Genomic DNA, 13,788 nt, shown 5'->3' with positions numbered 1-13,788 from the left:
TAAAAGAGTTGTATGTCAACATACATTATCCTTTTGCTTTATTTTGATAGAGATCACAAATATAATTCATTAGGACTAGGTCATCCTGCTTAAATAATGTAGGATTACTATAAGTAACAAAACTCTTCATTTTAGTATTTAATGTAATTACACACAATGACAGATCTAGAATTTTTTTTAGTGGGGATAAGAAAATAACTTAAATGTTTTCACAAAAAAATATATATTATAAATCTATACAAGATACATAATTTCAAGATAAAAAAAAAATCTAAAATACTTATTTTTTTACAAATTATGATTGCCTTCTATGTATTTTTCATATTTTGAAAATGTTATATGAATTTTTTCATTGTCAATACTATCAAAAACATTTTTTCTATATATGTACAACAACCATTCAATTATTCATCTTTCTCTTTTATCTCTATGTATTTTTCATATTTTAAAAATGTTATATGATTTTTTTTCATTGTCAATACTATCAGAAACATTTTTTCTATATATGTACAACAACCATTCAACTATTCATCTTTCTCTTTTATCTCTTGTGACTTTCTACATTCATTTTTGAAAATTGTCTTATAAAGACAATGTAAGATAAATAAATTTATCAAGAAGTAAATTATGAGTATAGAACACTGATGTAATACCTACTTGTCGAAGACATGATAAAAAAGATGAGAATCGTTTGTGCATAGCATGACTTGCAGAAACTCAAGAGTCAAACCTTCCTTTATCTTACCACATGCTCCAATTCTAGAGTTTTCAATGGGAGCAACCCTAGAGAGAAACTAATAATGTGATGGCAAAGGGAATTTAGCCTTGCTATTTGTTAACTATGAACACCTCCTATTATGGGTCCAGTGGTTAGTCCCACATTATTTTCTCACACTAATCAAAATTAGGTGTCCAAAGTCTGTAAATAATTAATCACATTAGTAGTAGGTTTAAGTATCATCAAATGAAGTGTAGCAAGAAATGACATGTCAATGTGATTAAAAAGTTATATTGTCATTTTCTTTGTCAATCCTCATTTTCTCTCAAGTACTTGAAAGCTAAAAAAATTACATGGTTTATCAAGAAACGTTCATGCCTCAGCTCTAATTTTGGTGTTGACCACCGACACAATGGTCTCGACAACATCAAATTTTAATAATTTCATAGTTGATATACACATACAAAAGGTATCATAATGAAATTCATCTCATCATTTCTTCATCAAATCAAATGTAAAATGTCATCAATAACAACAAAACCACCTTCATGTTTTATTGCTTTCTTGTTTTGTTCTTAAGCCTAAGATAAGAGTTTGCTACCTTATTTATTTTACATGAGTCTCTTGGGAAATGATATTGAGACTTATCCATTGTATTACTTGTTCAATTGGTGTATTTGTCAGAAAAATCCATCAACAATCCGTAAGAAAAAAATATATGTATCAGAAAATTTATAATAACTTATGCATATTATTTAATTAATTAAGATAGACCTTCTTAGTTACACGAGATTGGAGTGAAGAAAAAGAAAAAATAATAATTAATATAATAAAAATTGACAAAAATAAGTAAACAATATATATATATATATATATATATATATATATATATATAGATACAGACACATTTGATGACTATATACAATTAGAGCATTTACCATATACAATTGATTATTGAATTGGTTAACAGTTTTTTATTCAATGATAAACATTAAATGAGTTTTTTTAAATTGATTTATAAAATATATTTTTATTGTTTAAATTTGATTAAACAACATTGTTAATACAAGCAACCACGTTTATATAAACAACTTCATATCATTTGTTCTACTAATAAATTTTATTAAGCAGCATTGTATAAATTGAAACAATGCTTTTAAATAACAGTGTTGAATATGGTCTTAGTATTAAAAAAATCATATTCTCAGTCAGTCAAAAAAAATTATTATGACTTTTAGAATTAGTAAACTTATTGCAGTCATTTTTTATAGTAAACTTACTAATACAATAATAATCCTTTTCTTTTTTATTTTGCTAACAATATATGTATTTCTTCGCTCTGCATTTGTCAGGACCATAACATGCATGACAAAATATTAACTTATACATCACATTATTTTTTCATCCCTTAGAATCAAATGGAGGTATAAGAAAAATTATAACAAATCACACACTTTTTTAATTAATTGAGCTAGACCTCTTAGTTACATGAGATTGAAGTCAAGAAAAAAAAATGATAATTAATATAATAAAAAATGGCAAAAATAAGTAATATATATATATATGAATGAGGGCGTATCATGTAAAAATAGTTATTTTATACGAGAATGATAATGATCAATTTTAACCATTAAATTAAAATAAAATATTAAAATTAAAATATTTTAAATTTAAATTAAATTTTTATTTAACTATGACAATGGTGGCCATTAAAATTGTGATGAAAGTGATCATGACACTGATCATAGTGATCAGTTTGAGATATTTTAGGATGATATGAATTAAATTTTTAAAATATTTAAATTTAAAATATTTTAGAGATTACAATTAAATAAAACTTTGATTTGAATTTAAAATATTTTAATTTTAACCTTTTATTTTAATTTAATGGTTAAAATTGATTATTTTTATTTTCAGATGATATGATCATTCTATATATATTTGATGATTGTATACTATTAGAGCATTTATAATATAAAATTTCTTATTGAATTGTTTTAAGAGTTTTTTTTTTCAATGATAAACATTAAATGAGTTGTTTAAGTTGACCTGCAAAATATGTTTTTTATTGTTTAAAATTTATTAAACAATGCTGCTAATACAAACAATGTCATATCATTTGCTCTAATGATAAATTTTAGGATTAAATATTTTTTCTCCTTGTAATTTAGTACTTTTGTTTATTTTTGTCTTTATAATTTTTTTCGTTCGAGTCCTTAAGAATGTACTTATTTTGTTTTTCATATGTAAAACACTTTAAATAATATTTTTTTTATTGTTCAAAGTATTTTTTTATCATTCAAAATATTATCTAAAACTCTTTAAGAATAAAAAACAAACACATATTTTAAGGAATAAAACTAATTTATTTTACAAAAATAAAAATAAAAAATACTAAATTATAAATAAAATAAAATATATTTGAACATAAATTTTACTGAGCATTGCTTAAATTGAAACAACCCTTTTAAATTGAATATGGTCTTAGTATTAAAAAAATCATATTCTCACTCAGTCAAAATATTTTATTATGACTTTTAAAATTAGTAAACTTATTATAGTCAATTTTTTTAATAAAATTATTATATATAATAATTTATAATTAATAATTAAATAATAATATAAAATTATTTTACATTTTGATTGAACACGTATATAAACTATTTCCTCTATATATATTCTCTTCACTTTGGATTTAGGTGATTGAGCAAATTGTCAGATTGACACTTTTAAACTTTTCCAGAGCTTGCTGTCTCTTCTCTCTCTCTTTGGTGACATTCATCTCTTTCTTTCTCTATTTGTTGTTCAAAGTTAGTGAACCTTTTCTATTTGGAATCAAAGTCTTCAACTTTGGCTATCTTTTTGTTCAAGTGATTCCTCTCTTGTTGGTGGGTGTGGCCAGAATTTCCAAAGGAGAGACCAAAAACTATGCTGCCTTTGTTCTTCTCAGTGGCTTTCTCTGCTGTGCCTCTGATCCTCTATATTCCACCACTCAGAAGCTTGAACCTCTTTGTTGAAACCATTGAAGACATGGCAAGAGAGTCAAGAATCCACACCAACAGGATCTACCCGCGCCTGCGTGTGGCTTGGTCAAGGGTCATGAATTGTATACTGTGCAACAGAACAAGGTAGATTCATTCAAGAATTAATGGTCTTGAGATGGATCTTAATGTAAATATTTTACTTTTCTGTGTTTTTTTTTTGTTCTTTTAATTCTTTTGCTCTTTAATTTATTTGCTTTGGATTCCCATCATGGAGTTGTTTTGGACTTTTGGAGCAGTGGTTGCTCTTATTGCGGGACCATGTTGAGTAAAATTATTGTAATAAACTAATAAAATTAGGCTATGTGATGCCATTTTGTGGATTCCTATTATTTATTTATTTTGCCTTTTTTTGAGGAAGCATTTTTTTGAGATCTCTCTTTGATGGTCACGTAACCGTGCAAATTAAATGACCATGAATTTTCTGGGGCGTATTAGATTGTTGAAGAAATGTGTTATTTTTAAGAATCAATAATCTGGGTTCCTTTATAATTTGGTAACTAGAATAGTTGAATTTGATACTTTTTTTTTAATATTATTAGATTTGGACGACTAAGGTAGCGCCACATATTTGTACCTCACATGCGAGAGTATACCAACCCGATGATAAGTACAAATGAAAACCGAGAACTATTTTTGGAACTTTTTTGTGGAAAATATATTATTGAGTTTGCAAAAAAGATGACCAAATCATGTGCTAGAAGGATATGAAGTCAACTCTATGTCCTTTTTCTCTTTTGGGATTGAGGAGAAGCCAACGAGGCGGCAACAACAACATTGGAGGCTCAGTAAATTATCCATTCTTCATTTACCACCGTTAGATATATTATAGAATATTCAACGAATCGATTTAGTGGATTATAACATTTATAAACAGATTTTATTCTTTAATTAAAGATAACCCTAAACCTAAACCTAATCTCCTTCCTTTTGAACTTTATTTGTAATTGTAATGGATTGTTGAGGGATTTGTAAAGCCTGTGAATTTGATTTTCAATTGAAGTCTAAGAATTCAATTTTGAATTCATCATCGTTGGGTTTTGTTTTTGGACAATTTCATTGTTGGTTCTCTAGTTTGTCCTTTTGTTGGTGATTGTAGGTGTTGTTTTTGTTGTAATCAGTATATCCCCCACACGGAGGAGGATCTTTGGCACTATGTAGGCTGGCATGCCGCAGGTAGTGTGGAGAAGTCAGAGACCTTGAGTTTTTGGGGGAGAATCCATGAATCATAATTTTAAAAATAGTCAAAACATTGAGTTACTGCATAAATGATTAAATTAGTAGATTGCTAAGTGAAACACATGACTTAGTTTATATTAAACAAATTAAAAATTCCATTCCCTACCTTATAATTGTAAATATCAGTTATTTAATTAGTCTCATTGTTCTTTCTCTTTTCTATCACTCTCCTTATTGTAGAAAGTTGTGAATAAAAATATTCTATATTCTATATATTATATAAATTGAAGGCTTGCAATTGAATAGTCAATTAAAAAATGTTGCTGAGAATTGAATAGTCAATTACACTAAATGGCAATATGGCACAAGCATAGCTTTATGTATATTTATTTTATATTTTACTTAAGTATAATGGGCTGGTTGGGGCTCAATATACATAATGGGCTTGAAGCTGTTGTGATGGGGTTGCGTTGAGGCAAACAGGATCGGAGTTTTCTTTCTGCACGCATTTTTCCAATACACCCCCAGGAAAAAATAAAAATATTCTTATATATAATTTCATAAGGATTGATCATCCATATAACTCATATTATATTAATGATTCATGTATATAACTTTAAAATTTTTAATATATATTTAATACACATATAAGTTTACATAATACATTTTATAACAATTAATTTTGATTTAATAATGTATTTTTTTACATATATAAATTTTTATTAAACCTATGATTTTTATTTAAAATTTATATATGTAAACAAATATTATTAGATCAAAATAATTATTAAATTTTTACATTATTAAATCTAAATTAATTGTTAAAATATTTATTATGTAAATTTATATGTGTATTAAATATACATTAAAAAATTTAGTATTATATATAACGACATTAATTATTTTTTAATATAATTGACGTATTAGTTTAATTAGTTAGAGTATCATATTAATAACGTGAAAATAAGAGGTTTGAGATTTATATGGGTCATTAATTTTAAATTATTTTATAAAATATATTTTTAACAATTCATATAATCCATCATCTAATCCATCATCTCCGTTCATTTTTTTTATGTGAATAAAAATAGACTAAAGGCCTCTAGAAAAGCAACTCTCAAAGCATTAGCAATGAAGCTAGGAGTAAATTCAAAAACATGAAAAGAAGTTGACATAGAAGCTCATGATTGATTAATAAATTCGCAACTTGATTGGCCTCTCTTAGCACATGCATCCAATAGATAGCTCCTGCATGTCAATGGATATCATGAATACTTCTCACTAGATGATAGCTTCTAAAATAATTTAAAAATTAATGTGACATCAATTATAATGTTTATATCCGTGAATTAAGTGAAAAATTCATACTTGTTCTTATATATAAAAAAAATTCTTCCCTATGTGTTATATATTTTATATATAATTTTTATTTTAATATATTAATGTACCCATATCCATATATATATAAAAAATAAATTTATTCACATAAAATTAATCATGAATAATTTATTTAAATAAAAAATATAATAAATAATAATAATTAACTTAAAAAATCAATTTTTCCATGAGAAATACATGGTTGGGGAATTACAATAGAAGACGTGAATTCTTTATGAGTGAATATTTGTAAGTAAGAACAATTCTTGTATTATATCCATAGTTATCAAAGTAATTGATGCAGTCAGTAGGTTAATAGATCAGTGATTCAATTGATGGACCATTAATTGATTCAATTTGACTCAATTTATATTAAAAACTATAAAATTATATATATATATATATATATATATATATATATATATTATATAAATATATAACTAATTCAGAAAAATCTATCTATAATTTCATAATTCAAAATTTAAAATAATAATTGAAGTATTAAAATTAATAATAAAATTACCTAAATTAAAACACAATTCCATGTTAATGGGTCATGCAGCAGCACCCTTTCGTAAGAAAACTTACAACATTCATAATACAAATTATTATTAGATTAAGTAAGATTTTAGTTTCTTAAAAAAATTTCTATATTTATTTTTTGATTTATTTTTATTGTTTAAATTAATCTAAAATATATAAAAATGAGGTACTAAAAGTAGACAAAATAAAAACTAATTTTGAACAATAAAAATAAAAATAAATTAAAAATAGACAAAATAAATTTAAGAGAATAAAAATACTAATGAAAAATTCATAAATAGCTAAAAATATGGAAAAAAAAAACTTTTAAAAAACTGAAAATTAAAATATGAAAAAATTGAAGAACTAAAAAATTAATTTATGTACGAAAGCCTCTCTCCCAAGCTGACTTCAAACCATAAAAGATTCCCCCAAAACTCTGCAACTAGCACCGAACAGGAGCCAAGTTTCTTTGCAAAAGCCAAAAGAAATTCACCACAATCTCCTCTTTCTACAGCTGCTAAGGCTCCATATGAGACACTGAACCATCAGTATTAATAGCAACAGGGTAACTATAAATAAGACTCAAAATAATTTTTAAAAGAAAATTTTTACTTTAAATATATTTAAATTTTTGTCTAATATATGTAATATTTTTTTATCAATATATAGATCATTTTTTATAAATATTAAAATAAATATTTTTTTATTAATGGGTTAATAAATTTTAGTTATTTTATTCTTGAATTCCCTGAGTAGCAACATCTCCTTAGTGAGGCCTTTGGCAAGAAATAAGCCCGTGCCATTTAAAATGTTCCTAACAATGATGAGATTCACGAGTCATGGTAGAAAATTTCTCATCATCACCTCCAAAATTCCAAACTTTATTACTAAAGATGGAATCATTCCTAGACCACCAATATTATTTCATGTAACTCCAAATAGGAAGGGCTAATCTATGAGACTCTGACTGGATCAATAACCAGTCCTTCTAATTCGAGGCTCCAAAACAGGAATCAATCTTAGAGCTATGAATTATAGGGTTCCATAGGGGGTCTTACCTTCACCCAGTCACGAAATTGTTTTGTTTGAAGCTGAGTGAGACAATGTTGAGGCCTTGAATGCTCAATTCAATGTTTTGTTTCTTTCTTTCTTGTATGCATTCCTTTACTTTCTCGGTTTCTCTCTTTCATTTTATTTTTCAGCCAAAGCCATGCCGTTTAAAAAAATACATGAACCTGTCAGGATTATGAAACCGTCGGGTACTCCTGTTCCTCATTGAACCAATTAGTTTGCTCTGATTTTTAAAATTATGCCATAAATTATGTGAGAGAGTTTTAGAAAATAAAATAATTGAATTGATTATTTTTTTATTATCATGTATAGAGAATATCTTCACACTTTATCAACGACTAGAATCTATATAATCATCTTTAATAAAATTTATCTTTTTAATTATATATTTTTTCATCACAATATTTAAGTTTAATATTTTACTTATAATGATGAATTGATTATGTTTAATAAATCAATAAACATTAATTATCCATCTTTTAATATGTATATTCTAAACCGTTAACAATATGTAAGGGTAAAAATGAGTGTACTCATCCTTGAACCATGTGATGTTGGGGTTCAAACTGAACTCACCCTTTCTATTATCTGCATTTCTTTTGCCACATCTAGAATTCTTGTGTTCAATTTGAGAGATTAGGTATTCAGAGTTGGATATGTATTTTTTATGTTACTATTATTAGATTAAAATAGAACTTTAGTTACTCTATAATGCTCAATCAGTAATTTTTTTCCCATCTTAAAATAAAAGAATTTAGTCTTTTAATTTTCAAAATTTTATAATTTTGATCAAATTTTCATTTTTTTCTATATTTTATTTCTTTTTTATATTTTAATTAATTAAAATTTGGTTTCATATATTTATTGTTAGGACTAGGATTCAATTGCACCAAAATAAAAAAAAAATTATAACATATGAACAGTTAAAAATTAGATCAAAATTATTGACTTTTTAAATTGGAAGATTAAATATCTTTATTTTAAAATAAAAATAAAAATTGCGTATTGAAAAAATATAGATACCAAAGTTTTATTTTAGCCTTGTTATTAGGGAAATGTTGATTAATATCCTTTTAAAGTTAAAGTAAAAAAGTTTTATAAAATAAAATATTTAGGGAGTGTTTGGTTTGGTTGTTTTCTGTTTTCATTTTCACTCAAAATAGAAAATGGTGATGAAAATACGTTTGATTGAATTTTTGAAAATATTTTCAGTTCTCAAACGAACCAAAAATTGAAAACAATATGTTTTTCAGTTGAAATCAGGAACTTCATTTTGGATAAAATGAAAACACGGTGGCAAGAAATGTAATTTTAAGCGAATCTAAAAATACATTTTCTTTTGAAAACACATTTTCAGTCTTTTTGTTTTGAAAGTAGAAAATAAGAAATCAAACCAAACATGTTTTCAGAATTCTAATCTTTTAAAAATGAAAACAGAAAATAAAAATGCAAACTAAATATACCCTTAATGTTATTAATGTATTTATTTTCAATATTTTTATTTATTAATTATTTTATTAGTGTTGTTAATATATCGGGATCCTTACAACTTCTTTCATTTATTTTTATCTACTATTTAAGTTTTTGTACATAGATTAAAAATATAATTATATATACTTTTTTGGTAATTTTTTAATATGCCATTGTTTATTTTATTTATTCTCTTTATAATTAAATTTTTATTAAAAATAATAATTGATGTTAATCTCTTTAAGTTATTATTTACCATGTTAATCCTTGAAATTATAGGATAATATCCATCTAACTCTCATGTTGGTTCACACATGACAATTGAATTATAAGGACCATTTTTTACCTTATTCCTTTTTCTTCGTCATTCTATTCAAAAACATTAATATAACCCTCGAATATACAAAATCAAAGCTCCAAGATGAAAAGCACAAAGGAGATGATGATGGATAGAGTAGGATCATTTGCGTAATCAAGCCAAAAAAAAAGTGTGAATAGACTTAGAGTGCATTTGCAAGTTTGAGGGTCAATGGTTAGGTAAACTCTTTTTGATTAATTTAATGTCAAATTTTAGTGCATTATATTTTACGATTGTTTTGTTTTTATATATTAAATTTTAAATGTTTTATTCTAATCGTTTTATATTTTTAAAATGTATAATTTTAATATTTTTTATAATAAAAAATTAAAAAAAGATTAAAATGATATATTTAAAAAACGTAAAAAATCATATTACAACTTTTAAAATTTAATATATCAAAATAAAATAATTACTAAACATAATAAATTAAAAATAACATTAAACCTTTTTTTATATCCCTATTGGATACTAAATTTAAAGATTCACAACTTTTTTTTAACCATAATACTTATGTAAATTTTTGTTAATTTTATTATTAATTAGTCTCATAAAAAAATATAATTAATCATCTTTAATAAAAAAAATATTTATATTTTTTTATCATAAAACTTAAATTCAAAATCTTACTTAATAAAATCGAGTTTAACTTTACTCAAATATTCAATGATATGTTGGTTCACATACCTACTTTTAACATATAATAACAAAATGGCAATTATTGATCCCTCGAGCTTGCAGATGCACTCTAATTTCCATTTGTACTGTTTTTTTATCCTGTCTTGACAGTGCAAATAGTCCTATACTTCCCATTATTGTCGCCTTTGCGTTGTTCATCTTGGAACTCTAATACTATAAATATTATACGGATATTTTTTTAATAGAATGAGGAAGAAGAGGAAATAAGTTAAATATTGGAAAAAAATCTTCAATTAAATTTAAGTAAATATAAAATTCATGAATTTAATAAGTAGAAGCTTTAAAAATAGCATTAGTGGATTAAATGAACTAAGATGACTGATACATGGTCTTTTTTTTTGTTTAATTTTAGGAATTAAAATTATTTAGTAATTAATTTTAAGGACTAATTTGATGATTTACAGTTTACAAAATTCTCATTTTTGTTCCTAGCTTTATCAACATTATTTTATATAATGACTAAAAATGATTATAGTGAAAGTGTTGCTTGCTGTCCAGTAGGAATAAATTAACTCAAATCAGTGATTTTTTAAATCCTTTAAAATCATGTAAAATTGATAGAGTTAGTTACCTATCACACACACACATATTAGACTTACCCCAAAAATTTGAGCAAGTTTGGATTTGAAATGAGAAAGTTATGTGAGGCATGCTTACGGGAATAATTGTTAGGACTTGGAAAGTTAGTTAATGTGACTCATTAGGACCTATGCATGGAGGAGCGAGTGAGGATGTACCAATAATTTTTAAGACTTCATAAAACACAGGTAGGATTGATTAGTAATGAAACTATGCCTTAAAATTTCACTTAAACTTAGTAAAAGTGATTAGTAAAATTTAATTACTAGACTAAGTTTGAGATGGTGAGGAAGCATAAGACTTAATAAGAGACTTGATATTTAACAAGACTTGTTGTGGAATCATAAATTGAGTTCATGATAGTTGCTTATGGCACATGAGTGATTTAGTTGGAGCATGTAGAAGTTTGTGTGTTGTCATAAGTAATTATGGCATTACGAGAAAAGAAGGGAAACCCCCCTTTTTTTCCTCTTGTTTGAATGAAGTGAATCGTTGGCACTAAATGTCATGGAATATATGTGGAATCAGCTCACATTACGAGGAAGAGGAAGTAAACAGCTTGGGCGAGATTGTGTGACAGCTACAATGGTAAATGATGTGATTAGTGGATGGAAGTTCGAAGTGTCACAAATAATGATATTTATGGAGATAAAGCTATTGTGACTTATGCTTCAATGTGCTGCCCACTTACCATCTAGAGTGTACCTTTAAGCCGATGGTGTTCTGAAAAAGATATGTGAAGGACAACCAATGGTGAGGTGTATGTCCTAAGGCTCAAAAAAGTCCTCAAGAGTAGTGGCGTCAAGTTGTGATGACCCAATTTAGGTTGGAGGATTCACAAATATGACTTGACATATCCATAGTTGGTAAAAGTATCTTACACTTGTACCAAAGAGCGTCATGTAAGATTACTGAGTTTTGGAAGTTTCAGATACATTGGAAGCCCAAAAGGTGTGATGTGTTCGTAGGGGTGAAAATAGATTAGGCCAGGTCAAGCTTTGAAAAGTCTAAATTTAGCCTACGATAAATTTTTTAGGTCTGAGCCTAGTCTATAGTCTATCAATGGCTTTTATTTTGGATCGGCCTAACCTTTTTAAAAGTCTAATCTGGCCTGATAGTCTTTTTAAAAGTCTTATTCACATTAAATCTTTAATATTTCTTTGCTAGAGTAAGAACGTAATAGAAAAATTAAAGGAAAATGAAACGTTAACAGGAATAGGAAAGCCAGAGGAATATAAAGGGACACATGACTCATACCTAAATTGTAATTAAAATCTTACTTGACTATGGAGCAGTAATGTGTAATCAAAGTTTGATAGTTCCAAAAAATAATATAAGTATATATTGATATCTAGGGGTGGGAATAGGCTAGGCCGGCCTACAGGGGCCTATGACCTGGCCTACATAAAGCCTGGCCTGGCCTGACCTATTTAATTAAAAGGCCAGACTCAGACTTTTTTAAAAGCCTATTAAATTAAATAGACCAGGCTTAGGCTTATTAAAAAGCCTATAAACCTGATAGGCCGGCCTATATATATATATATATTATTTTTTGGATACAATTAATATTATTTTTTAAAAAACTACCAGATTTCATTCCTATAATTAAGTAAAATTTTAATTACAAGGTGTGAGTCAAGTGTTCCTTTATATTTCTCATTATTTTTATTAGTTTTCTTATTTCTCTTAACAATTTCTTTTTCTATTCCTGTATTCTAGAGCAAATAAAAATCATATCCTATTAGGTTCCTATACAAAAATCATATCCTATCATATCCTATTACGTTCCTATACAAAAATCATATCATTTTTCTATCAGGTTTCTTTTTTTTTTTTAACTTTCCTATTACGTTCCTAACCAAACAAAAATCATATCCTATTACGTTCCTATACAAAAATCATATCCTATCGTATCCTATTAAGTTCCTATACAAAAATCATATCCTTTTTGTATCAGGTTTCCTTTTTTTTTTGTTAACTTTCCTATTACGTTCTTAACCAAACAAAAATAATATCCTTTTCACTTCAAGCTTTTTGATAGAGGTAATTAACATTCTGTGTTTAGCCTATTATAGAAGGTGTATTATTTTTTTTTTTTTGGTAAAAACAACTAGAAATATTAAAGATTTAATGTGAAGAAGACTCTTAAATAGACTTTTAAATAGGCTACCAGGCCAGGCTAGGCTTTTAAAAAGGCCAGGCTGAGCCAAAATAAAAGCCTTTGATAGGTTATAGGCTAAGCTCAGGTCTCAAAAATTAATCGTAGGCTAGGCTCAGGCCTTTTAAAGTTTGGTCTGACCTGACCTATTCCCACCCCTATTGATATCCAAAAAATAATATAAGTATATATACATATATATAGGCCGGCCTATTAGACTTGTAAGATTTTTTAATAAGCTTAAGCCTGATCTATTTAATTTAATAGACTTTTAAAAAAAGCCTGAGCCTAACCTAACCTTTTAATTAAATAGGTCAATTCAAGTCAGACTTTATGTAAGTCAGATCGTAGATTCTTGTAGACCGGCTTGACCTATTCCTACTCCTATTTGTTGGTGAGAATAGATCTCCTGAGTTAGGATTCCATGAGTGGTGTTTGCTAGTGAACCACATCACGGTGATCAGTAGGATTGTGTGGACTGAAAGGTCTGTATTGTGTGGCTCCTAAAAGGATGGAAAAACTCTGTTGAGAATAAGGAGATTGAGGAAGACCCTTTTTAAGGGATCCACTTAGATTATGGGTTGGGGTACAACATGTGAGTATACTATACAAT

This window comes from Glycine max, chromosome 8, assembly GCF_000004515.6.
Source record: "Glycine max cultivar Williams 82 chromosome 8, Glycine_max_v4.0, whole genome shotgun sequence".
Lineage (NCBI taxonomy): Eukaryota > Viridiplantae > Streptophyta > Magnoliopsida > Fabales > Fabaceae > Glycine > Glycine max.
The sequence above is the reverse complement of the archived record's forward strand: the minus strand, read 5'-3'. Positions refer to the sequence as shown.